The sequence below is a fragment of the Malurus melanocephalus genome, unplaced genomic scaffold (genome assembly GCF_030028575.1).
Source record: "Malurus melanocephalus ecotype Western Australia unplaced genomic scaffold, MMel_1.1 scaffold_284, whole genome shotgun sequence".
NCBI lineage: Eukaryota > Metazoa > Chordata > Aves > Passeriformes > Maluridae > Malurus > Malurus melanocephalus.
The window spans coordinates 643127-670847 of NW_026623516.1; the positions used below are offsets into that span (position 1 = coordinate 643127).

A 27721-nucleotide genomic window follows, 5' to 3' on the forward strand; every position below is an offset into this window, starting at 1 on the left:
TTAGGAAAGAGGAAAAAGGTGGTGACCAATTTTCAGGCCTTCTGATTTAGACATTGAAAGGGAAAAAAATTCCGACATTGCTTCCCTCTTGTTTTTCTAAATAAAAATAATGTATAGCCCTAACTGGATAATAAATATGCTCAAAAGCTGTCCTTAAGTAAAAGCTTTTGATAACAAATTGCCTGCGCTAACCGCTATTTTACTGTTGAATTTTTTATTGTTGCTTAAGCACTGCAATTATGCTAATAAGCCTGAGAGGATGGTACACTAAAGCATTGAATGTGACAGATATAATACTCAATAAAATGTTAATCTTACCTGAAAATTGGAATCAAACAGCCTTATTAGTATTTATGGATATGGCACCTCCAACATGTTTCTTAAGAGGAATATATATATGCAATAGATATTTCCAAATATACCCTATTATTTCTCATGCCTCCATAGAATTTAATTCCAGGTGGCGATTACCCCTGCTGCTAATTGCCAGTCCCTTCTGGAATAAGAAAAAAAGAGTGTTGCCTTCTGGAACATGCAAAACTCCTGCATATTGGAGGGCTTTTCCCTTCGCCACCTGAAGGATGGCAGCTGTCCCTGGGCATGGGGACAGCTCTCCCCAGCTCATGGCATGGCCACCAGGCTTGTGAGGGTGTGGCACCACACAGCAAAGGCACTGCTCTGCCACCCTCTTACCTATTTTCTCCGTATCCTCTCCTTTTATGTGCAAAGCAGGTAGATCCAGCAAAGGGTTCAGGAGAAATGTGTGCCAGAGAAACGACTTTGGGATTTTAAGATGGGCCTAAAGACAAATTTATTTATTTAATCTTAAATTTTTCAGCCAATGCTGACAGAGAGCCAGACCTATCTGCTTCACTGCAAGTTATAGCACTGCCAAGCTGAAACAAGGGGGTCTGGCATGGAGATTCTTTTTGACTTTCTACAAGCTGAGTTGCTTTTTTGCACCTTTAGGTCACCACCTAGTCCCAGTCTGCTTTCTCAACTGACAGCATTTTTTTTTTCCCCATGTGCAGAGTTTTTTGGGGTTTTTTTGCCCAAACCCAGGGTTTCAGATCCAGCCTCAGGGCTCCACTGCCATGAACTTCCTGTAAATAAAATGCAAGTGGTCTTCAGCACCCTGACTTTCTCATTTACTGAAGGAAGAAAAAATCAACTCAGAAGAGCCACATGCTTTATACAAACTATGTGTACACACTGGCCAGGCTCTAAAGAGACCATTTGTACACAATGGACTGTGTAGCTTTCAAGTGCTGCAGGTTAACACCTAAACAGCAGCTGCTGGCTTTCAACTTCACTCCTCATGCTGCTCTCACCCACAGGAGTCAATTCTGCTGACAGGACAGCAGAAACATCACTAACCACCATTACATTTCCTGATAGTAAAACAAAACTATTACCACTGGATGCTGTGAGCTTCCTTAGTGGCAAACATTAGGTGGGAGGCATCTAGGAACTGTTTCCATGAATAGTCAGAGCAGGGAAAAATCAACTGGCWTCCCACTGAAATCTGGGATTCCCAAAAGGCTCAGAAATCATAGCAGGTAACCCACAAGACACAACTCAAAACATCCCAGGATACTCGTAAGCTCTTTCAAGCCACTCTTGCAACCCAGGCTGGCTTGCACTGAGGACAAGGATGGAGTGCAAGGATGGCAACAGAGTGGCTTTGCAAGACAGAGCTTAGAGCAGCTCCACAAACCCTCATTTGCATCACAGAGAGCACAGCACCATGAAAAAATAAAATTCAGTTGCTAAATCAAGAGAAACCACCAACAGACTGAGCTGGCACCTCAAAGAGCCAGGAGATGCATCCAGGGCTCCTCCACCCCAGGCAAGCCCCAGCACAAGRTGCCAGACACCAAATTTCAGGAACAGACAACTTAAGAAGGCACACAAAGTGCTGCAGGACCACACTGCAGCCACTCCCACAGAGGTAGCAGGACTCATCCCTGCCATATTAAGTGAGTCTTGTCATTATTTGCAGCCCTGCAGGGAAATCTAAATTGAACTTTGGCATACTGCTTTCTTCTGCTAAGCAGCAACGCTCGAATGTTAACTCCAGTCCTGACAGGCRTATTTATGGACCATTCTTTGCAAATAATCTTACCCTGACCAGTCCAAAAGGTCAGAATCATAAAAAAGAATAACAACAATAAAAAAAAGAGCACAAGGCTGGAAAACCCTCACTGCCATTGGCACAGCCCCTCAGCTTATTAACCATCCTTGCAACAAGGTGAACTGCAAGGTCTTGGATTTATTTGATTGATTGAGATCAAAAGATCAGGGGGGAACACAGTAAATTGTATCTTTCCACGAATTCATTTTGCTTTCAAGATTTGAGCAGATAGTTGCGGGAATTGAAAAGCTCAAGAGGAGGAAAAAAGAAAACAGAAAAAAAAGAAASACCCTATGTACAAAGGTGACTTCAGAAAAGCATCCCTTATTTTCCTCTTGACACCATCTGCATTTCTTAGAGCTATCTGCAAGTTTCTTCCATGTCCCCATACCCCTGGGACACAACAGCTTATCTCTGCTAAGCAGGAGACGATAAGGAACAATAAGACACTGGTATAACTCCAGGGGAGACACCAGTGTTTGCTGACATTATGGATGAAATGTAAATATTAGACAAACCAAAGTCCAACAAGAGGTTGAAGAACTTCCCATTGAATTCCAGATGTCCTACAAGATAAAACAGGTATCTCACTGATCTCCTTAACCAGACCAGGGAAGACAAAGCACCTGGACCTGCCTCTTGTCATACAATGGCTCAGAGGCTGCCTGAGCCCAGGCTCAATTTGTCATCGGCAGCTCCCAGGAAAGGGAGRAAGGAGGAAGAAGAAAGGGAACTAAAGGAGCAGCCATCTTCAGCACATAATTTCAAGACTCATTTTTACACTCAGGAAAAGCCCGCTGTGTTTGCTGTCAAGACAAGACAAAGAAATACAATGGAGAACAAGAACAGAAAAGCAAGAGAAGAAAAACTAAACTCTTCTCCACTTCATCAGCCCTGGAAACAGAGAGGAAAAGTAATCATTTGGTTCTCTCTCTCYGTGTTCCACATGATATTTGTGTTTTGCTCAGTTCACCTGTATTTCCAGCATTGTGTTCTCATGTCACAGTAAAACAGATGAGATTGCACCCCTGACAGTGAGAGTAAATCTCTTACCTGGACCATGGAAGAGACCCAAACTCCCAGAAACTTACTACAAAGGAGCTAGACTTATACAACTTCCTGTTTTTAATCACAAGTTTACACTGAATGCTAACAACAGAGGATTAAATCTCTTCTTTTCCCAGAGTTTATACTTCCCTCCAGTAGAACACCACCATTCAGGTAACAGATACTGAGCACCAGCATTAATTGCTGGGGCATCAATTCTTCACCAAAGCATGCAGCTCATTCTGCACAGTTACACTCAGCTTTGCCTTTCACCTTATCAGCTTTGAATAAGGTTGTTAAGATAAGAATTTCACACATTCCCATTTCTAATCATCAGTRGGTTAGAAGGACTCTCCAGAAGTCACCCAGTCTATTTTTCCACCACATGGAAGGATCAGTTCTCCTAAAAGCACTCCTAAAAGCTACTGCTTTTCCAACTTGTTCTTAAAGCTTTCCATGACTGAAACTGCCTAACATCCTGGGGGAATCCACTCCAGCACTCAGTTATCCTTAATGAAGGAGATCATTCACTGACACCTCAGCTAAATTTCTCTTGCCACAACTTCAGTCTATAATTTGTCTTATTTACAGTGGACAGATTTAGTTTATTCCCTCTCTCCATGACAAGTTTACTATTTCCAAACTTTACAAGTTGAGGCMGTGCTGCTTGTCCTCTCTTTGCCCATTCTGCTTCTACTTAAAGCACATTCTCAATGTGTGTGTGTATCTCTTTCCTTACCTTGAGAGAGCAGGCACTTGGGTATCAGGAGGCTGTTTCAAGGGAGGATGCTCACCTCCAAAGGCTGATGCATTCAGGCACACACCCAGTTACAAAGMACTCTGAAACAAGAAAAGTAAAAGATTTGTCTTCAGCATGGCAGGCAGAGTCCAGTCCAAGAGTAAAGAAAAAACCAGCAGCTCTGAAGTGAAATCTTTCCCACCCCATTATTTAACATGCAAACAGRTCTTCAAAAGCAACATCACTGACTGTGCATACATCATGTGCCACCCCTCAAAGCTGACCACATTTTCTCTAACAAGCACTGTAAGGGTTTGATAAATTTGTGTTCTAGGAAACAAAGTGTTCATGGACTTTGCAGAAAGCTCTACCAAGATATAAGCAACACCCAACACACATCAAAATCAGGTGGCTCTGACTCCAAACCTTTATGCTCTAYGACAGAGGACAAATCTTAATGTTACCACTGGTGACTTTATTTACAGTGYCACTGAAACCAACAAAGGTAAGAYGTCCAGTCTACTCTGAGATTTGGATGTGTGWAATTATGGGATAGATCCAGAGGATAAAAGCCATGTCTGATGAATGGCTTTTGTATCCACAACATATTCTTACCTCCTGATCTTCAGGATGTTCTACCTAGCAAAACAAAATCTCTCTTGAACCCAAGTGTTTGGTAACAATGTAGAAAGTATTTACATAACCAGTGTTCAGAAACACAGGGGAGAATTCTGAATGACAAAAACATCCCAAATTTCATGAAAGACAAGCAACAACGAAGAGCRGCAATAATACATTTGCCATCCTACTTCTGGAGGCTCTCAGAAAAAGAGAGTTAGACAGTAGCAGACAATKTGCAACAGCACCTTTCAGCAGCAGATCACCTTTTGCACCCCATCTCATCTAAATTCCTGTCTCCCCTCAGCAGGAGCTGCTCCTGGCCCCAAAGGATCAAGTGGCTTTGTAACAAATACACCTTTTCCGATGGCTGAAGCCAAGAAACACTCAGTTTGTCACCTACTGTGAAAACAAGATGCTTGTTGCACATCTAAGGATGTGTCAACGCAAGAACTCAGTGTCATCTCTTTCACACAGATCGTCCATCTGACTGTCCCTTTGGTGACAGCACTTTGTCCACCTCCAAGTTTCTCCTTGGGATGTTTCTTTTCATCCTTAATAATCCTGCCCAGCTGTCCTGGGSTTTTGCTTTCCTTCATCACTTGCACTTTTAGCAATGCCAACACTTACAGCCAGCCAGCCCAACTGCTGTCAGCACAGGAAGGCGACACGCTCCTGTTCAGCAYGGATTTGATAACAGAAGTGCTGTTTCCAAGGCTAAAGAGGAATACCTGCACCAATAATGTCCCTAAAGCAGCACAATGTAGCTGAGGAGACTGAGCAATAAATGCCTGAAGGTGAAAAACTCAAAGTAATCTCAAAATGTATGTTGGACAACTGATAAAAGACTCCAAATGCATGCCCATCTTTAAGGGTGAAAGTAGTTCCAAGGACTTCAGCAAGATCATCTGCAGCATCAGACATGTTACCTCCCAAAATACTGGTGAGATAAGGATGTTTAGCAAGGGATAGAGATATGAGGAATGCTTCCACCAAGAAAATAYACCCATTTCTACAGCTGAATTACGACAGCTGTTGAAAACCATGGAGTAGCATTGAATGGYGGCCCAGGACAGGGAGCCAAGACAACTACCACATGCAATTGAAACTGCCAAGGGATTAAGTTAGGTCAAATGTAATTACACAAATTGGATCCTGGCCAGAGTACTGGCTTATTTAAGAAAATTAAAAGAGGTGTTCAAAAGTTTCAGAGATTGAGTCCTCCTCCTGTTAATTATTTGGTGAGTCAGTCAGTGAAGTCTCAGTACTCTGGGAGGCCATCTGAAAAAGGGGAAAAAATGAGGCATAAACTTGAAAGGCATTAGAAGCGATTAGCAAAMGCCTTTGTTCTCCATGGCAATCCTGGCTGCACCAGTGCGCGAAAGCCTTTCATGTCCACGCTGAAAAGTGGCCTCAGTTCCTTTGATACTTCTGGGAGGAAGCGTTTAAATTTACAAATATCCCGCTGACAGAAGTTACAGACAACAGTCGAGGAACTTCTGCATAACCCAGCCAGATCATGCCCAGCTCTCAGGCAGGCAGCACTGCTGCTGGAGGGAGGAATGACTACAAGGACACAAAAAAGTTCACTGGCACCTGTAACAATGTCACTCTCCGTGCTAGGGATGTAGGAAAGCCAAGTCAAGTCAAAAAGGAGATTGCAGCCATGTGGGACAGTGGCTTCCTCCCCCTCATTCAGTTTGCAAAGATGGAGAGAATGCAAGGCAGGCAATGGTGAGGAGACCAGAAAGGAAGCTTTGTGGTCTGGCAGCTGAGCATCACTTGGAAAGATTAAATCCTGTTTATGCCTCTGCCATAAACCTTCTGAAYGATAAGAGCAAAGTCACATACATCAAATTTTCCCACATATTTATTGCTCTGCCTTCTCTGGCTGAATAAAGATACAGAAGGACCATGTCCAGAAGAGACAAGAACTAGCAGGCAGGGATTGAGATTCTCTGTTCAACCTTTAATCAAGACTTGTACTATAACCATGTACAGCACTACAAAACATGATGTGTTCTGAAGAAACAGGCCTTGTAAGTCTCAGTTTTGGCACCTGAAAGAAGTAGATGCCTCTGCTACCTCTGCATCTGGAAGACATCATTAGAGATACACTCRTCGCTGTCTTTGAAGCAGGATGCGACAGTAAAAGCAGCACAGAATTGGAGATTAACCTTTTTCGGGTAGCTTATTCAGTGCAACGTTCAGATGATGCACATGAAACAAACCATTTTTTGACTGACATGAAAAAAAAAAACTAAGAGATGAAATAACTATCTTCTCAACAAGTGCCATACACGAGGCGTGTCAAGTGACATGGCTGCGTCTCACAGTGACAGCAGGTGAACACGCAACCRAAGCCTCTGCCATATTGATTTTGTGTACTTTTTTTCCCTTTAACTTTCCATAAAACAAGCCAGGAAAAGGCAGACATTTCACAGCACAGATTGGTGCAATTTGTGCTAATGGCCCAAGCGGAGATGCAAGCAGCAGCTTGCTTCTCTTTGCGTGGAACAGTCAACAGGGACAAGTCTGGTGGGACAACTGCTGCCACGGCACACCTTGCCCCAGCCCAGCAACACCTCCTCCTCCAGCAGCTTCRCAACGAGCAGGGCAAGAGCTAAGAACACAGGGAAAAAGATCTCTGCTGTCTTGCCATGCTGTGCAAAATCCAGGGGCAAGCAAAGTGGAAAAAGGTTTCAGTCTGTGCTGACCACACACAAGCTGTCGTTCTTCCAAAGGGTAGCCAAGTGCTCTTCCAGATAGCAAAAGCACAAACATCCTGAACTCCTCATCCCTTGAAGTGCCCAGGCACCGCACAGATCACAGAGACATGGATTTCTTTTACAAGTAGGAACAAAACAGCATGGCAGTTCTTCCCATTCCTCCTAAACATCTTCCAAGCAGCCTCCTCTGAAGCAGCTCCACTGCTTCTGCTGGAAAGCCCCAAAAAAAGGGGCAGGTCAGAGCTAGAGCTACCACATCACCAGTGCTGGTGATGCTGGGGCTCCACTGCACACAGGGCTGATGTTACACACACTACAAAAAAATAGATTTTTCAGCACAAAACAGAGGCCAGGGAGAGYAGGGCAGCCTGAAGGGTTTCATACCAAAGAGAGACCTCCTGCCAAAAGAAGGTGGCCGTGGAGGCCAGGGTGTGCAGGGGGACAYGCTCCTGTGGCAGCAGCAGTGATTAACCAATACTGATAATGGCCTCCAGTGCCTTAAACAAAGCACGAGGAAACAGCACACTAAGTACTAATGCCAAGTGGCAATAGAGGCAGGGCTCCTGTTCAAATAAAATTTTTTTTTTGACCAGGTTAGTTGTAAAAAAAAAAAAAGTTTCTGCATGCAGGGACATCCTGTTCACTATATTAAATTAAAGGGATGATTCAAGAGGGAACAGCTTTCGGCAGGCAGGGGGAGAAAAAATCAATTTCAGGTTGCTATGGACAACTGGGCTGTCTCCTGTAAAACGGAATCKGATTCAGCTCCACGAACCTGAACACTAAACATTCCCTCAAATACAACACACACACGCTCACTAAATTAATGAATACAATAAAATGCAGACTTGTGTCATCKCCCAGGTTTTTTTGGCTGAATGAAGGACATGCTCAAATCTGMTAATTGCCACTAAATACAGGAATTCATTTTAGCTTAGCAGTGGTTTTCTGACTGCCAGTCCAACACTGACCACTGCCTTACAGGGGAAAAGCTATTTAACCAAATAAACCAGCAAATAAACCAGAGCAGTGCCCAGATTCACCACACTCCAGGCCCTTCTGTGTGCTCCGGGAGTGTAGCAGGAGCTAAAACCAAGTGCTGTTGATCCAGGCTCCTGCAGAACTCAGCCAGAAGGGACAGCAAAAGGTCAGCCTGATCTCAAGCAAAAGATCAGCCTGATCTCAAGCATGTCCTGGCTGAGAGTGGACCGAGGCAGTTTAAGCTGCCCACAGTGAATAGCCTGAATAGAAACAACACCCTCCACCCTGATCAGCCGACCTATGGTCACACCTCCAGAAGGAGCCTCACATGGAGGRACCACTGGGGACAACATGGTGGCCAGGGTCCAACAGGTGCCCTCTCCCCACACTTTGCATCAGAATAATTTCAAACAGGTTTTAAGCACCTTCTCCACTCCCTGCAGGAAGAAAAGCCCTGGTGAGAAAGACTGGAGCAGAGATGAGACATCTGATTCTGTACCCTTTCCCAGCAGCTGTTAGGAAATCAAAGAAATCCATCTAGATCAATCTCTCCATCAAGGCAASAGGAAACATTCCCATCCCACGATACTATAAGTGTTATGGAGCAGTTAATGATTTTCCAATGAAATGTACCATCAAAATATAAGATTTTATTAGCAAAATCAATGATGTGTGCAGAGACAGTCCCTTGTGTGTCTTAGAAAAAAAGTCTATGAATAAACCTGACAGGAATAAAGAACATTGTGCAATTATTACAGCTGTTTTACAGGATTCTCTAATAATGACAGCCCRTACTTCTGGTAAAACACCTTAAGGCACTAGCACAATAAAAAACATATAAAAGGGACAGAAACACAGCATTCCCCTACACTTGGAGGGTGCAAACATGGTGCCTGCTTTGTGTTTATTGAATTATCTTCTTGTTGGGAACAAAGTTGTAACATGCTGGAAACAAAACCACCCCAACATTTAAAGAAATATTTACCAGTCACCCATCTCTTTCTCCTTCCCCAGCAGTTCCGATGTTTCATTGCCTTAGAAAAGCAGTGGAAATTTACACCCATTTAAACCTAGCAGAAATGGAAGCAAGACAGAGAGGCTGTGATTTTTCAGCACCCACAGAACTCATGGTGGTCCTAAGCCATGAGCACAGGTCAGGTCTCCACAGAGCCTTCTGCAAGCAATACACCCAACTGGAGACAGGGGAACAGAGCCCTGGCAGCCTGCCAGAGTCCTGCTCTCAGCTGGTAYCCACACCAATACCATCACAAAAAACACAGTCAAAACATTAAGRCACCCCAAACCCAACACTCACCAAGCCCACTACCCAACCTTTTGTGGAGCTCTGGCTAATGCACAAGCAGCGCCATTAATCTGCATTTATAGCCAAATGCTCAAGAGTGCATTTATGTGAAATGGTGCCAAAACCTATTCTACCCAAAACCTATTCGCAAGAGCCTAAGGTCCACTCAGAGGAAAAAATTAAGTCTCTTATTTCACCTGGCTTTAAACAACCTCTGGGTGCATGTGGGGATGGACAGGGAAAAAGTAACAAGAATACCCAACAGATGTTTCCATTAGCATAGATTTGCCATTCATTTCTCTTTCTTCTACCATCAAACTTCTTTATTATTGTTGCTGGATAATTTAAAGTGCTTGCTGCAAAGTACAGCCTCTAAGAACAGAGGCAGCAAACATTTGACAATGTAGAAGTTCAAAGAGCTGAGCCATGCATGACCTGCAAGCAGATTGTTGTTATTTCCTTGCATGTCTAAAAGGGCTTTGCCTTCATGCAATGCTGGAACTTGTCATCATGAAACTCCCTCCTATTACAACATGGCCCAGAGGAGCTACTATTTTGGGTCCTAATAACGTGCTGGGTTTTACAGGAAAGCAAGAAGGCAAGTAACACGGAACAACCCAGCTGTCAAGGAGAGAAACAGATGGGATCCTCACAAAGCTACACAGATTGCCTTAGTCAAGTGCTGTCACAGCCCATCCTCGAGATGGGAAAGCACGGTGCAGGAGCTAGATGAAAGGAGCTTGTGAAATTAAGTAGCATCATCACCTCCACGAGGGCTGTGAAGAGACAATAGGGAACTGCTTTCCAGGCACTCTGATCCCAAGGCAGTAAAACATGACTCAAGGCTGTCAAGCTGCTTTTTCCAAATGCCTTTTGGCTGAGTGACAATTGCCCAATTCTCCCACCTGTTTGGCCCCCGTGAATGTCAGAGCATCCACGGAAGCACAAATCACATCTGTGGTCTTGGGAAAGCCCTCCCTTGGGAAACAGGCACAAGCAGGGCTGGCTGGAGGTGTCCCTGCTGACGTGGCCCCAGGAGCTGGCAGGCAGGCAGGCTGCCATGCACAGGTAGTGCAGGATTCACCCCACATGGCTTCCAGTCCAAGCGTGGCTTCCCAACAATCTAGGAAACCACAACACCTGCCAGGGCAGTTCAGCTCCCATATCAGTGCAGAAGATGCCTCTGCACACCATGAAGCACTGTCAGACCCGGAGAAGGGATGGGCTGGCCTGACRCTCCTCATTCAAGCTCTCAAGAGGGTACTGCACCCGAGAACAAATCAGTGCTTTGGAACCCCAGGCTCATTTGGAGATAGCAGGGCTCACATCCAACAGACAGAGGACCTGTTCTTTGCACTCCCAGCCCGAGCACAGCCAGCCATTCATGCCCACAGTGATTCCAACAACAAAGGCTGAAGCCAGATTGTGAATGAAGCAACAGGATCGATTGCCTGATCYACCGTCCGCCTCCCACTAACCGGAAGATGCTATTCAGGGAAAATATAATTTAAAGGCAGAGGCTAATGATGAGKCGGATTGATTTTTAGATGAAGAAAATAGATGCAATTGCAGTCTACCTGCTTGTAGCTTGCCAAGTCAGAGTGAGCTTCAGGACAACCTGGCCTTCTTTCCCACTCCTTGTCCCACCTCTGCCTCCCGCCAAAGCAAGAAAAAACCTCACAGAAAAGAAATGCCTTTACACAAGACAATTGAGTGCTGCTCAGAACCMGCTCAATGCTGGCTTCCCTCTTCCTGCTAAACCGTACAGAGCCTGAATTAATGGATGTACAGAGGGCCCACTTTCCAGGGAAAAGCAAATTCCGAGTTTGCAGCTGGGAAGAATGCGTTGTATGTCTGGTATTCAYGCTGCGCCCTCTTTTCCTCTTCCTTTTTTTGGCCGTATAAGGAGTTGAGCACAGCAGGCTGGGCCAGCGAGTGCAGCACTGCCTGCTCAGCACCCTTAGCCCTCAGACTTTGTTTGTCTTTACTGGAAATCCAATAAATCCATCTAGGAAAAAGGCTAGCACATACACCATAGAGTGTCAGGCTCAGAGATCACCATCCTGAGATGCAGGATCAAAACAGGAGCCAGCTGAACAAGAGCAGCCCAGCAGATGCTCCTGCAGAGCTGCAAACACACGTGCACTGCACAAGCAGTAATTACCTTTATTACATTGCAGGGAAGGGGGGTGTTAACGTAAAAGCAAGACACTACTGCAGCTACAGTCCTAAAGGGCTGTAACACAGGTTTGCAGCACTCAAGAAAGCGAAATAAAAGGCAACCTGGCCTTCAGTGCACACACCTGCCTCTGGCCACAGAGAAAAAACACATCCTCTCTAACACACACAGGTTATAAACAATAGTGTGGGATTGCACTTTGGAGATGCAAATTGCTGAGAATTTTTCCTAGAGTCCTGACAATCTCCAAGTTCGAGTCTATTGCAGCAATTCCAGCAGCAGACTGGGATTTCCATATCCCCAATGCAATTACAATATTACCTTCCAAAAACATAAAACCTTTTTGCCATTACTGCCTCTTCTGTAAACAACTGACTRTTCCTGTGGGCAGCCAGGGCACCGCAGGGGCAAAAAGGAGAGGGAAAGACATGCACCACATTACCTTCCCTTTGTGGAGACTGGTGGGTGCTGCCTCATGGGAYGGCAATACCGACCACCAGAGCCCCTCGTGCTTGGCCCCAGGACCAAAGTGCAGGGGCAGAAGCTCCCAAGCAACCCAAATCCACCCAACCACCCAGTCCTGCTCTCCCACCTCTGCCAAGCACGTGAAGTTCCATCTCCTTCCCATGTGCTGCAGTTTCCCACTGCCACCCTCTCTTTGGAGGTCCTGTCCCAGCCCCTGCTGATGCCTGCTCCCAACCCTCCACCTCCACAGAGCTGCCTGCATGAGAAAAAGGGAAGGACAGTGGCCAGAAACCTCTTCATGATGTCTGCAAATAGTCCTCAGCCTTCACCTGTTATATCCAGATGGAGTCAGGGATGCTCTGAAGMGCAGAATGAAGTGGCTTGGATGAAGACACACAGTGTCTTCCCCTTCAGCTGGGGGAAGGGAAAGTTTCTAGCCTCATTAATAACAGCCTGAAATTAAAAGCAGAGCTTGTAGTACAGCTGCAATTTCAGCTACCCCGCTGCTTGTGTTAACAGTGTGGCTTTATTATGGTCAGGGATTARAAACAGCTTCAACAATTAAAGGAGGGAAAAGAAAAAAAAATATACTGACTGAATGAAAGACACACCACCAACAAAAATCTGTATAGAAAAAAAATTCCTGTGGGCTGGAATGATTAGCAAAAAACAAACTGTGTTCTGTGAGGAGCATGAGTGAATGCCTCCTTCCCCACACAGCCCCACACATGTCACCTGACAAGTAAATCTGTCCCCCACCTGTAGGAAACCACCCAGTGCCCTGTGGCTCAGCACCAGCCACCATCAGCCTCCCCAGGGATGTCACCTCCTGCCCGGGAACAGGCGCTCTGCCATCACCCTGCTCCAAGCAGACAGCTTAGAAACCCTCCTCACTCCTGCTGCCTAAATGACACAGCATTAAGAACACAAATGGAAGGAAAATAAGTCTTGTAATAGATGACTAATGTGCCCCGAACTTCTCAGGAGGCAGCAGTCTTACTGAGCAGCTCAGGGGAGATGAGAAGCAGCGTGCCTGTGTCTCTTGGAGGTGCTCCTGAAGGCATTCAGCCTGCATTTCCTGGGACTGCCCTGACACCAGCCAGGATAAGCTGACACTGGGAAGCCCCGGTGGTTGAGTCTCAACACAGCAGTTGTTGCCTTTGAGGGCTTGGCCAATAATTGATTGAACCTACTCAYTCTTCTTTATAAGAATTAAAAGCAACACCTTCACGAGAAAGAGGAAAACCATCATCTCTCTTCTCCTCTTTCACCACTTTCCTGATAAAAGCATTCCCTGCAGACATCACCTTTAGGGCAATCACCTACATTCAATGCAAAGCTTTTGAGGACCAGAAGTCCCTTCAGGGCCAAAAATATCACACACCATGCTCACACTTGCTTTTTCACATCAGTGTTTCTGCTCTGTGCCCACACAGGTTTGTAGCCCAACCAACCAGAACTTCTGGAGTTTAGAATTCCTGGTACTCTTTTTACCTCACTGTTGCTTTTGCCTTTGACCAACAACAGAAAGTGAGCACAGCCACAGCACAGCAGGAAGGCATCAGTTTTCTCACAAACACAGCCACACCTCAGCTCTTTCACCACTGCAGAAGGTTTGGCCTTCAAAAAACCAACCCAAACTTGGCCCATCCACCAAAGCCGCCGCCTCTGYGCTATGTGGATGTTAGCCCAAGGACCACAGGACACTCCCAGAGATCCGCTCCGGGCGAATTCCTGCAGCTGCCACGGAGCTCCAGAGCCAACCTCCYGACACAATGATGGTCATCTTCCCCAAGACAACAGACCCAGATTTCCCATGGGGACACACTGGACAAATCTGGTCCTCGTGGCTGCTGCAACCCAGCAGTAACAGCAATGCTGGCAACACCCAACAGATCTGAGCCCCATTCCTGATGAATAAAGAATCATTTTCCATAAGGGATTAAAGCCACATCCTTGTCAAGGAAGCTATTAGTTGACAGAAAAAGTCTCAGCCGTTTTTGGAGACAGAACAGTGGACTCAGAAAATTTCTTACTGCTGCAATGAAGGACAGTGATGTCCAACCCAAATAAAGAAGATCCATCATTATATGACAATGGAAGTGCYCAGACATCTGCCCTCAAAAGCCAGCCAAAAGCATTTTACACTGYTCGCTTTCATAAGCTCAGAAACTCGAGTCAGGCTGTGCCGACCCTTTGCAATTCYCTTCACTGGAGGGTACAAAGGACTTCAACAGAGCTGCACTTGAATCCATGCCTGCAAAAAATGTCACAGTCAAGGTGGCAAATCCCCAGCAACCGCACTACTGCCTGTACCATGTCCAGGGCAGGTTTGGTGTCTTAAGAAAACCAAAATCTCCTTTCTTTTTACCCTGAAGTCTCCAGTATTTCAAGAACATTTAAATTAAAACTTACAAGCGCCACAATACACCTTCTCAGACACCAGAACACTTTCTAAATGCCAAGGTGACTGCAACCAAAAGTCACCATGGCTTAACAAATTTGGGTGACATGACTTCTTAGTGGTTTCAGTTAAAGGGCTTTGCCTTGTCTCATCAACACATTGGGAGCACACGTGGCTGCCACAACATAGCCACAGCTCAGATGCGAGAATGAGCCACCTCCAAGCAGTCTCACAGCCCCACCGTGGAAAGCATTATCCCTCCTCGGCATACAGGAGAAATGGAAGCTAAAGAACAAACAGCCACCAAAGAAACTCAAAACCAGCTACACACAAACCAACAAAATCCCCCCCAAAAAAGGTGTAGAAAAAAAAACCAACACAAGACATGAATTTCAGAKCCATGCTGCCCCATCATACTCACTCCTGGTTGGAAAAGAAGGKGATGCTTGAGGGATGTGGGATGATGACTGCAGCAGGTACAGCCTGGAGGAGTAAATGGGCTGTGGCTTAGGGAAAGTACATGGAAGGAGGAAGGCCTGAGGGAGTGCCAGCCAGCAAGGAAGTGCTGTGGCCATAAGACATGTGGCAAAAAAAGGCAAAAAAACCCCAACAGATTGTTCAAACCCTGTCCTTAGAAATAATTGCCAGTTTTTACGCTTATACAGGACTGCACTGAGAAAGACTCTTCCTCTCACCTCAGAATTTGTGACTGTCCACATGAGTTTTTTGAGTGCATGTCCATTCCTGCACAGGCAGATGGGGACCAGTGCTATGGCTGATGCCAAGCTGGACTGCTCCTTCTCTTAAAGAACTGCTTCCAGTTCCAGCAGAAAGATCCTCCTATGCTCACRTACCCCAAATGGCCAAAATCAGGCAAATGCTGAACAGTGCCTTTGCCTAAATGCTTTACTAACCTTTGAAAGCATTACAAAGGGCCATCTGCATATTCTCCTAAAATATAACTGCTTCAAACCCAACTTTTCCTCTAACATATWCCTGTATTCCTCTTTTAACAGTTGAGGTGCTGGTGACACCCTGAGCAGCTTCCAGAGCTTCAGTGAATCAATGAAACAACCCACTGCAGTTCAGAGTAGAAACAAGACTGGAACCAGTAACTCTTATGAACTACAATAGCTCTTGAATTTTCATTAGAGAGTTATTGGAGTTCATTGGGTTAAATATGCCAATACATCAAAATTATGAAGGACTTAAACTTTGTACCAATATGATGCATGAACAAGTTACAAATAACAATAAACTATACAAACTATGTCATAATGATAAACAATAACTGCATTTCCAGAGAAGGAAATCTGAGCATCTGCGGTGGTTGTCAGAAAGACAAAGTACTAAAGTCAAGGAAAGAACTCTATTTTATCCCCTTTTTCCAGCTTATCACAGATACATGCTTCCAAGAATCCAGGCCGTTCCCCTTTCAATGAGGAATCAATCACCCTTCTATGGTAACACCATAATCTTTGGGTTTTGTTCCCATTTTAGTATGTGCAAGAGCCATGAGGAACCACAGGACCCATGAGCTGCTGCTTTTCAGAGAGACCAGACACTCCTGAACAACAGCTCTCAGTCATTCAAAACTGGCATTTTCCAGTTTCTGCCAATTTCCTTGATTCCCAAARGRTAATYCAGAACCCTTGCAAATTGACAATTYYACCTTTGCAATAAARACATAMTGGTCACTTGCTGCAAAGAAACATSAGCAGTCYAGCTAGRAGATATCAGCATGGCACAAACAAAYCTTCAGCACCACATCACACASGGAGCTGAACASCCTGAGACWCYGTCCTCCTGTTCCTCAAGTACCATTTGTACTAATGGGACTTAGCGTGGATTCTGAATATTATCTGAGAATTTTCCTCAGCAAAAGGGGGTCATTCAGGCACATTCACAGGAGCAAACCTCCTCTTCAGGGTGCTCTAAAGTTGGAAGGTTTTGCTCGAGCCAACACAGGACTTGATCAGCAAAGCACCCAATGTCATTGGTGGTCTTGGCAAGGTTGGATTAACTACAGCAAGGACTGGAAAGATCTGCCTAGCCTGGAGGCCAGGGGTCCAAAAGACAAGCCAAAAAATAACTTGTTGCCTTTCCTAACAAACTGTGTTTTCAGCTGGAAATCGCTTGGCAGCCTTCCTAYCAGAGGATGCTGCAGGTCAAGAGAAGGGTTCATTCCCAGCCAGACTGAGCAGGGACACCAAAGACACGAACAGACAGTGCTTTGCAAACTTTGCAAACGTGGGCTGGAACACCAGGAGAACTGCATCTGCTGGGCTCTCCTCAGACAGCAAGGGATGCTGCTGGCCAGCACTGATGTGCCCCAGGAAGCACCGACTCACTCAAGAGCAAGGAYGGGGTAAGTAGCAGAGCACAAATAGGGGTAGCCAAGGCAGGTCTTCAGGCACCCAGCTGCACCACACCTGCCTCACAAACACCCTGGGTTCCTTGCTTCTGTGAAAATCAGGTGCAGTGGCATTCTGTAAGAAAAATGTCACTTAAACTTCTTATTAAAGGTAATTTCTTCTCCCACCCCTTYTCATTAGCAACACTCAAGCATTCATCAAATGATGCTGTTACTTCCAGGCAAAATGTTAGTCTTCTTACAAAGAACCCATATATTAGCCCTRTCTATTGTTAAAACCATATAAAGTTGTACTAAAAAATCAACTGAGAAGCACAGTGTCCCATTCACCTTAATAGGAGTTTACCTTAAATAAACCTATCACACAGGGAAACCCATAAGTGTTTGGGGAACAATSCTCATATGGGGAAAAGATGCAGCAGTAATCACATTACTTTTCCCTTTTAGGCACTAGCTTTCCACTTAAATTTTATACTATGAACCTGCTTATTGTTCTTTATTACACAATTGCATTCCATTCAAATTCATGTTGCAAGTATCCCACTCWCAGCAAAGAGACTTCAGAGAGGAAAAAAAAAACTTATTTTAAAGGAAAGCAATCTATAGCAGCACATTACAAGGCACCAATTTTGAGCAGGCTGCCATTCTGATCACACCAGACAGCATTTCGATTCCTAGAGTATCCTTCAGTGAAAGATCCCTTGATTCAGTTACAGCATTATTCTTGATGCACAGAGTCCTTTTGAATGAATGGTACAATTCTCTCAGTCATTTCAAAAGGACTGCATTGCTCAGAGCGCTTTACCTTTTCACATCATCCTTTCCAATAACTTGCAAAGCAATAAGGCCAAAACAGGTTATTCTTTAAGGTAAAAATTAAAAATAAATAAATCAGCACTTTCCTTAGGAAGGAACTACAGAACAGGGCTGTGAATCCTAACCCAAGAGAGCTTTATGTGTCATTCCAGATCTAGGCCAAYTCAGAAAAATCACTTAAGCTCCTGATTAACTGTAATATGCGCTTAAGTTGCTTTGACTTCCGTAGGACTTAAGCATATCCTTACGTGCTTTCCTGTACAGAAATACTCTCTTAAAGCAGATCCTGTTCTGTAGGGTGGCTACACACACRTGCAGCTCATGCCCCCAAGAAAGCTCTGGCTGCAAACCAGACTGCCTGAATTTTGCACCTACCTACGGATCAAAGTGTTTCACCCAGAGCTTTAAGTAACCACCCTGAAGGCTGGAAGTGCTTTAAATCAGACAGGAACTTTGTGAAGGCTCAGCTCTCAGCAGCTCTCAGTTTTAGACTTGGTAAGTGATGCTAAGGCCCATGAGAGACACTGCAACACACCAGAGTTGCAGATGTTTGCAGAGGACAAAATCTCCCCAGACCCAGCTCCATCTGCTCTAAATCACACTGTAGACCAGCCATGGGCTGTGAACACACAGCAGGGACCAGGAGGACCTTTCACTGATCCCTTCTGAAACACCACTTTTCCTGGTGGGGCTGTGTCTCACAACACCACAAAGTTTTGTCCACATGTACAAGCACATACAGACTCATGACCAGGAAGTCTCTCAGCATCAAACAGGACACCAGGTTTCAACGCCTCTCCATGGAACAATTTCCCCCCAGCCTTCCATCACCTGACCTCATTGGGCATGGGCAGCTGCTAAACTATCCTAAACCTGCCCCATCATCAAGGAGCTGCTGTATTTCAAAACAGAACCTTAGCCAAAAAAAGCCCCTTTGCCCCACCTCTCTCTTCATCAGCTTCTCTCTTGCTATTAGAGTTAATTGCAAGCACATCATTCCTACAGCTTGGCTGATGGAAAAGAACTGCTATGTAGGGGCTTGGTTTTCCCATCTTGCCTATTCTCAAGGCAGTGCAATAAATTATTATTATATATGTTGGGTTTGCAAATGACTAAAGCATCCTGAGTGCCTGCACGGGGCCATGCTGYTTCTCAGCGTGATCTGAAATAGCCAAGATATTAAAATCCCACAAAGAACTGAGTTTCTAATGGAAAAATTGATGTGCCAGATGTTGACACTGATGATTACTGTGGTGCCTGGGGCAGAGCCCAAACCCCAAACCCCTCTAGGTTATTCCCTGTTCCTCAGTGACCCAGATTACAGTGCAGCTGCTCCCACATCACCCATCCCTTGGGTTACTCACCCAGAAGCGGGATGCACACAATCCTTTCCAAGCCTGGCACCTTCCCTTACATCAATCAGTGCKCTGTGATGACCCCAATAAATATCCAACCCAAACAAGGGATCAGSCTCTTCAGTGCTGAAAACTRGATGGGAAAAGGAGAACTTCACAGMAWGACATSAAATGGTRCATCCAGATTTTGGATTCCACYRGTCCAGTGGCTCAACCCAAYGCTCCATTTGGGGAAGCCCCAACTGAACAAACCCGACTCAGTTCAGCAGTGCAAAATGACTGGATTTTACCTCTTGAAATCCTTCTCTTTCTTATAGATGACACACCCAGGGAAAATATTATAATGAGAAAACTCCGCAGATTCAAGATACCGAGGTTTTAAGATCAGTCCATTTGACAGGAATCAGGAGAGGATCAGGACAGAAAACCACACACTCCCAGCACACCCACAACTTCTCTGTGCCCAAGAYTGGTGTCTGATTCAAACCAACACCAGTCTTTAAAATTACTTCTCCCCAAATTTGTGGAACAGGCTCCAGGAGCAGCRGAAATGCCTGATCCTCCAGCCTTGTTCAAAAAGTCAAGACCAAAGGTGTTGCTTCCCCAGGCAGCTGTGGGGAGRACACAAAGCAACATCGATCCCTACTGCAACGCAACTTCAGGGCTTTTTCCCCCACTCTGGGAACTCCAGAGCACCCTGTCCAAGCGGATTCTGCATCTCCAGAAGCCCAGGGCTCACAGAGCTGGGGAGGAGCTCAACATGCACCCCTACACCGAGGGGAACAGGTTTGAGCTGGAGGGTCTCTGTGGGAGTCCTGCATTGAATATGAGGTGTACAGCAACAACGAGTTGAAGGCTAAATGTCTGCCTTCCCCTCTCAAAACACATAGATGTCAAAATATCTGCCGATCAGACACATTACAGAAACAGAGACCACACAGTGACCGCAGGGAGGAGAGCCACTGCTGCAAGCCTGCCCCAGGGAAGTGCATCCTCCCAACATATAAAATTAAACACCATCCAAAAGCGAAAAGAGAAAAGTTTACTGCCTGTCATTTAAATATGGATTCCTATTACAGAAACGTACCAGGAGCCTGCCTGCCCCCCTTCCTCAGCCGCTGCAGGGAAACACATCATCGTCCCCCAAAGGTGACAACAGATCAAATAAAAAACAGCAGTGACAAAGAGACRGGACGAGAGGAGTTGCAGGATGCTGCAACTTCTCACTTCAAAGCAACAAACCCTTTCTACCATCAAGTTTATTTGAGTATCAACAAAGGGTAAGRCTTGAGAAAAACACAGGTAGTTTCAGTATCTACACTTATGCTGAGCCACTTGCTAACCTTTCAGTATGTCAAAAAAATACTTTAAAAACCCCGGTGATTTTCAGTAGTTTCTTTATCCCATGGTTGCTGTGAGAAAGTCTTGCAGAAACCACGGTAGAAATTAAATACTTTGAAACAGAAACATGACTGCTGCACACATCTGTTAGCATGAAGCAAAACTCAAAATGTTTTCACCAAATTATAGTGTGAAATTTCGATAGAAGGGAATACATTTCTTTGAAGTCAGTGCTGTCCTTTCAAGCTGACCTTCAGTCACCTGAATCACATGCCCAAGACCACCAACAGGATGCAATTTCCACCTCCAAAGCTTTGGTCTTATAGGATTTATTGTTTAAGCTGCAAGGGAAGCACGTTACATAGTGCTGACAGTGCATTTGCGCATGTGAACAAAGATGAGGGTGAGGTGAGATTAGGACAAGCTCGAGGGAATTAGCTCAGTGGGTTATTTATTTCATGACAGCACAGATTAAAAGGGCTGGCTGTCCCTTTGGCCTTACAAGCACTCATGTGAGTTATCAAGCACGTTTTATTGGAGGGAAGGGGAAGAGATGTTATCAGGTAAATACCTCAATAAACAGTCGAGTGTTTGACGGACAGCACGCTGCATGTGATTAGCATTAAACCTTCCAGGATCCCCAAACGCCTTACAAGGAAATTCTCAGTTTAAGCCTTACTGGGGAGGGTGGGCTGGATCAGYCCCAGCTGAGAGGGGAACACGCTGAGTCAGAGGGATCAACTGCCCAGCCCAGGATATCACAACCCTCAGGCAGGGGCAGCCTTGCCCAGTATGCTCCAGTTCAGCAGCAAAAGCCGCAGCTGAAGCCTCCCAGTCCCAGCTGGGGCAGGCAAGCACCCTGCTCACGCCCTTTCCTGCTGGACCAGGCTTCAGGGAGGCTCTCGAGGGATTTAGGAGCAGATTTAGTAGCAAAAACCAGACGGCCTCATTCCTACTGACCCACTCTCACCGTAACATATTCCTCATTTCCGAGTGACTGGCTGTTCTCTCTCAGTCCTGGTTAATATTATTTGTGTTTTAATGCTTTCTAGGAACCATTCCAGCTTTACATCACAACAAATACCACCGGGTAGGGGAAACACTTAATCTGGCTGGCCTTGCTTTCGGTACTTCACTTTAGGAACTGGTCCAAGCAGTCAGAGAAACWGCAGTGCCTRCCCCACGGCCAGAGCTCTCCCCACRTTCACTCAGCCCCTCTGGGGATGTTGCCTGGAAGTCTGAAGGTGGCTTTCATCAAGGCTGAATTCTGGAGCTCCTCCAGAAATCCTCCAAGGAGCATCAACAAACYAAACAGAGAGAAACCCACAAAAGCTTGAGATCAAAAGACTCTTTGGGTTCTTTTTCTTTGCACACTGGATATTTCCCATTCTCTTCCTCTCGGTCTCACCAGCAGCAGGTGTTTCTGCAGCCACCACTGCCAGAAAAGTGCCCAACTCAGACTGAGCAATTGCTGTACAACACCCAGGCGGAGCTTTTTGTCACCATCTCATGCTAAGAGCTTGCAGTGAACTGCTCAGTGACACCCACCTCAAAACTTCCTTTCTGAGCTACTTCTTTATAGGCCCAAGCTTTTAAACCCCACTTCTCATCTCTTCCTTCCCACCCTCAGGTCCAACTCGTGAAACCCACGCTTTACAGAGCCAGAATGACTTTCAGGTCTGTCTCCTGCCTGAAGAAGAGCTGTTCACCCAGAATAACGTTCTGTTCCAGCCCAGGCTGGTTATGAAAGATTTTCTGGAGTKCTGTTTCCCCTTTCAGCACTCACCCTGCTCAGTTCAGGAGAAAGCAGGCAGGAAAGGTGAGCACACACCAGGCACATCCCACCATGGATGTCTGGGAGCTGCTGCTTCCCAATACAAGTTTGCTCTGAAGATCAAACCAAATGTATCTGTTTGCACAGAGCAGCTTTTTATCCTTGCACCAGTTTGGGTCAGAACTCACTTTATCTTCTTTTAAACAAGAAGCTGTTTTCTTGCTGAGGAGGGATGTAACCAGATCAAGAGAGACTTAGAGGTCAGCTCCTCATCTGCAATTCCACCTTTGCATTTAAAGCATTATTTACACTCACAAAGAGGAGCCAAAAGAAAACAACCAAAAAAAAAAAAAAAAAAAAAAAAAAAAAAAAAACCCCCCCCCCCCAAAAAAAAAAAAAAAAAGAGAAAAAAAAATCAAGGGTATATCTGCTGTTTGGGACAGGCACAACAAGCTCACAAGGGGAACAGTCACTGTCACCAGTTTGCCCCAGGGAGGGGAGAGGAGAAGGGGACTGACTGGTTGTTACAACATGTTAATTATTTACCCACAGATTTTCTCAGGAACTTGTAACCCACACCCGGTATCTCAGGAGCACATCTGCAGGGTGCAGGCCACGAGGAAATCGGGGAGGGAGGAGGAGGAGACACCTTAAGTCAGCAGGAAAGTGTAAAGAGCTTGAAGGCAGGGGTTATCAAGCAGACAGAATGACCCAGTTATGCACCTGAGAGGAGAAGGAGGATAAAATCCCCAGGAAGGGCTGATTGTTAGGTTCCCAAAATACAGAAAGCACAGATAACTAGCACATTGACCACGAGAATTACATTAAAATACAGATCACACCGCATCCACCAGGATGAAAAAAAAACCCGCAAGGAACTTAACATATCTCTTGCCAGCAAACCACATAGGGCTGTGGAGCAGCAGAGAACATCTGAGCTCCAGGCAGCACCTGGAGGTCTACCATGGATTTATTCTCAGGGAGAATTCCATTTATCTCCCCCCACCAAGTGACAACCCTTGCGTGCTAAAACTAATAATTTTTAGTCAATATCTCTGTGTTTTGGAGGGGAGGGAGCTTTGTGTTGTACTATTTTTCTTGTACCAAAAAGGTACTGGAAACCTTGAAGGTTCAGATCCTGGAAAGGTCTGTGGGCTTTATGGGGGGCAGGGGCTCTTTCCAAATTTTTCCCCCATGCAAAAACATTTCCCATTTTTCACCCAAGCAATAATTTTGAACTCTGCATAGCAACAACCTSTSMAGCAATAGTGRTGGTTAGAAATGCTCTGACAGGCTTCCACCACCCTTGGAAATGTCCAAGGCCAGTCTGGACRGGAYYCTGAGCAGCYTGGTCTAGTGGAAGGTGTCCCTGTGCATRGCAGGRAGRTTGGAACTGRRTSATCTTTAAYGTCATTTTCAACCCAAACCATTCAAAGATTCAAGGATTAGTAATGCCCTCCTTCCAGACTCCAAATTAATCTTCTGCTCACATTAGCTTTCATTTTTTTTCCATCAAATTAAACATTACTTTTCTTATATATTACTAACCAGTAGACTGAATCAGGTCATTTTGTTTTTGGGAGGAGGAACTATTTGCACCACCTTGTCTGCACAACAGAACCACTGATGGTGGAACATCCAGCCCCAGCACAYTGCTCCCCTCCACTCCTTCCTGGGACAGTCCAGCTCCTAAACATTATTTTTGGTAGGTCCAAGAATCCCACCCACACACAATGCAGTAAATGCTTGCTTTAAGTYTTTGGTTGCTTGTTTTTCCTCTTCAACCAAGTGACCTTTTTCAAACCTGATGACTTTTTCCACTTTAAATGTTAGCAAGGGGAGGTGTGTGGAGAGAGAAATGGTGAGGAAACCAATCAGTTCATCTTTCTCCTCCAGTTTGATCCAACACTGCCCTTCCTCTWACACAGCAACAGCAGTTTTCAAGTATCTTTTTCACCAGAATGTTTAAATGCTGCAGAGAAATTACCTACTACGATGCCTAGTCYACACATTCTCTCTTTTCTACCATCTATTAGCATTGTAATTTCTAAAGCCTTAGAAATAGCTGYTCTCTATCGTATTTTGCCAGGCTTATTCACATGAGATACCATGTCTCTGCTGCTGTTAAATGCCCCAAGGAACAGAGCAACTCGGGCATCAGGAACACACACGAGACAAATCCTCTAAAGCCCCTCCAGGATAATACACAGAAATCAGGAGTGCAACGTTTGGAACCAAAGGTTTTAAAGTTCTTGTGTTGTCAACAGAAGTCAGCCACCAACCCAACAAAGGCAACAGAACTCGGATATTATGATACCACATCACCTCGTCAAACTCCACAGCATCAGAAAATGTTTGAAACAAGGCAAAGGCAATTGTTGTCCCCTCCTAGGTACTCCAATGTCAGTATTTATAACTTTTAGCACCATTTATCTTCCTGCTCAAGCACAAACCACACAGTGGCTGGTACTGWCAGAGGAGAGCACCTTGTATTTGTCAAAGTGAACAGTGGGGAAAGTGAACTTCCCTGCATTTATAGAAGAGAGGGAAATGCACAGCTCATGGCTTCAATGATTGGAGAATAGARCAGATTCAACCAGGGACACCACTTCAAAAGGTGGCTGGGACAACAAGCAACTGCTTGGACACAAGAAAGGGAACCACCTTATACTCAGAGTGACTTCTGGCAGGGAGAAGCCAGAAGGGGTTRTTCTAATATCCATCTCTCACAAATGGATGCAACACTGTTTTCCATTGTCTTCAGGAGCCGTCCTCACAGGCACAGAAGTTTCTAAACAGATGCTGCTTTCTCTCCCACAGCAGCACACATCAGTATTTTAAGAKCTCACCACCAAGTCCAGCTTTACCCTTGCCTTTCAGACTTGCTCTGCCCCTTTCCTAAAAGGAGAAAATAAAAGAAGAAAAAGGGAAGAGGAAGCTTTGCCCCACATACACCATTGCCTCTGACCTGAATACCAACACACRAGTGGGCAATGAGCCCAGTCACAGATCTCACACCATTTGGCTCCACTTTCTCCTGGGAAACGTGAGACGGGCTGGATGCAAACACCTTACCAAAGAAGAATGGCAGCTGGCCACGCTCAAGGGGAGGCAGGAGGGGTTACACAGCACCATGGCAAAGCAAAACCCAACCTCAGCATTCCCACTACCCCAGCAGTGTGCAGGGACAGACCCTTAACACAAGCCCAGGCTCAGCAGCAGAGTATCAGCCACCCCTCCAGYGCTGCCTGCTCCCCTGGCCACGAGCTACACGAGGGTTTCTCAGTGCCCAAGAGACCCGTGACCGCTGGCAATGTCACACTGCCCACCCAGAAAGGCAACACTGAAATCTACTCCCATTTTCCATGAGCTAAGCGAAAYAGCCTAAATATTCCCCAGCACTGCCAGCCCTTGTGATGGGTAAATGCTTTTGCGATCAGGGGGACATCTTTATTTAAAATGGCATCTCTATGGCAGGTGCCACCAGCTTMATCAGCCAATCCATTGGTGTCAAACCCTTACGCAACCGGTGCAAASAAGCCCCGTCACTCACCCAGACTGCTCACACAAAAAAACCACGTGCCAACATGCTGACCCCTCTATTAAAATCACCATCACCCAGCTTTTTATAGAAAACAGCTGATCTCCTAAGGACTCTGCCACCATAGCATGAATTGTAAAACTTCCAGGGCCAGCCACATGGCCTGGTATCCACCTGCCCAGGTAGGCAGCAACTTCAGGACGCAAAAAGCTCACAGAAAATATGCCTGATGCAAATCACTTTATTTCTGGAAGAACAGGATTTTTTTTCTCCCTCCATGTTTTAGCTTACTCCACCTTCCAAAATAGCCTRAACTTAGTCAAGAAAGGCATGTTCATTTTGGAATGAAGCTGCACGCACACAAAGCGCTCACAGAAGAGCTGTGGCAGAACAACTTGTTCCTCAATAGCTATTCTGAACCACGTCTCAGTAACAGATCCAGAGTACATCTCTGTAAACGAGACATGTTGATCTGACAACCTGGTTGAAGTGGTGGGTAGAAACTTAAAACTTTTACAAAAGCATGAGCTCTCACTRACAACTCCCTTGAAGTAATGGCACATTGATCCAAGAAAAAAAAAAGACATCATTCACTTTTTTTTCTAGAGACCTGCTTTGCATCTTCAAGTGTTCAAAAGTAATCAGTCCCACCCCAGAGCTGTTAAGACCAGCTTAAAAACCAATACAATAGAAATTAGTGTGTTTAAACTTTACCTCCTGTTTGAGAAAAGAAAGTCCTTTTTCCAAAACATTCTTATACAACCAAAAGACCCTGAACCTTACGTTTATTTCAARTGAAAGACAAGATATTAAAGGAAATTACAGATTTAAGGGAGCAGRGGCTGTAAAGGACTTGATTTATAGCAAGCTTACAACAAGACCAAAATCAATAGAAATCACTGAACATCTTGAATGTTAAAGATAAGACACTGAGTATCTCAAAACTGCATTCTGCTTGTTATTATTATTTGTGATTGCCAGGTCCCAGATCAAAAAGTGCTTCAGAAGAATRACCTTTATCCTCACTGCTTTTACGCAGCCTGAACACTGCCCTACTGAACATTTTTTTTTAATAGTTTGTTAGTATTTTTCTTTTCTGACTTTGTTTCCCCCATTTAAAGTTTCACTCAGCATTACAAGCACTAGTTAATGCAATGCCTTTCCACATGCTCCATTTCACTGTCAGGCTCTCAGTATCCAGAACTCCAGCATARTGAGAAAATCTTTGGGAAGCGGCATTTAAACAAAATAAACTGCAGAATTTTTTCCCCCAAAAGGTTTCACAGGCTTGGGGTTTTATACAATRGCTTATTTTTACAAACTATATATTCAGGATCCAGTTTAAATTGGAGTCTTGTTTCAGCCACCMTGCCTAAAACATGCTCTTACTTCCTTTACAGCAACATGAATTCGTTCACCACGGACAACCCATACCACGTTCCTGTTAGATGCATATGCATATATATATATATATATACACACAGAGGCATCTGCTGTCTCATCTGGAGCTGGCCCTGACCAACACAAGGCTCATTCAGCCAGGAGGAGGGTTCCTGAAGCGTTATCTGCACCCGGAGTGGTTTAGTGTTACGGGGCTGAAAGGAAACACAGAGACATCCTGTTTATAGGCTGTAGAGCCCGATGGATAAACAAGCGCACCTCGGTGAAACGCACAGCGGGCCAGGGGAGGGGAGCAAAAGGGCAGCGAGAGAGCCTTGGGGGTGTGAGGATCCCGAAATACCAGGCGGGCTGGGTGCCTGGCAGCACGGCCCTGGCTGCCCGAGGGCTGGGGGCTGCAGAATGTACAGAATGTGCCGCCCCGCCGGGGCTGCCGACCCTCCGCACCCRGACCCTGCTCGTCTTTCACTGTGCCACTGCTGGGACACTTCCTGGCACCCAGGGAGGCGACACCGGAGATGGT

The 27721-nt window shown here is 45.4% G+C and overlaps 1 long non-coding RNA gene across 1 annotated transcript in view; it reads right to left on the bottom strand.

The window, feature by feature from the left end:
• Nucleotides 1-27721, bottom strand: part of LOC130579659 (uncharacterized) — a 92188-nt gene that overhangs the window by 26107 nt on the left and 38360 nt on the right. The window contains exon 3 of the long non-coding RNA XR_008966039.1: nt 3921-4021. This is a non-coding gene — a long non-coding RNA (uncharacterized LOC130579659). The remainder of the gene's footprint in view (nt 1-3920; nt 4022-27721) is intronic.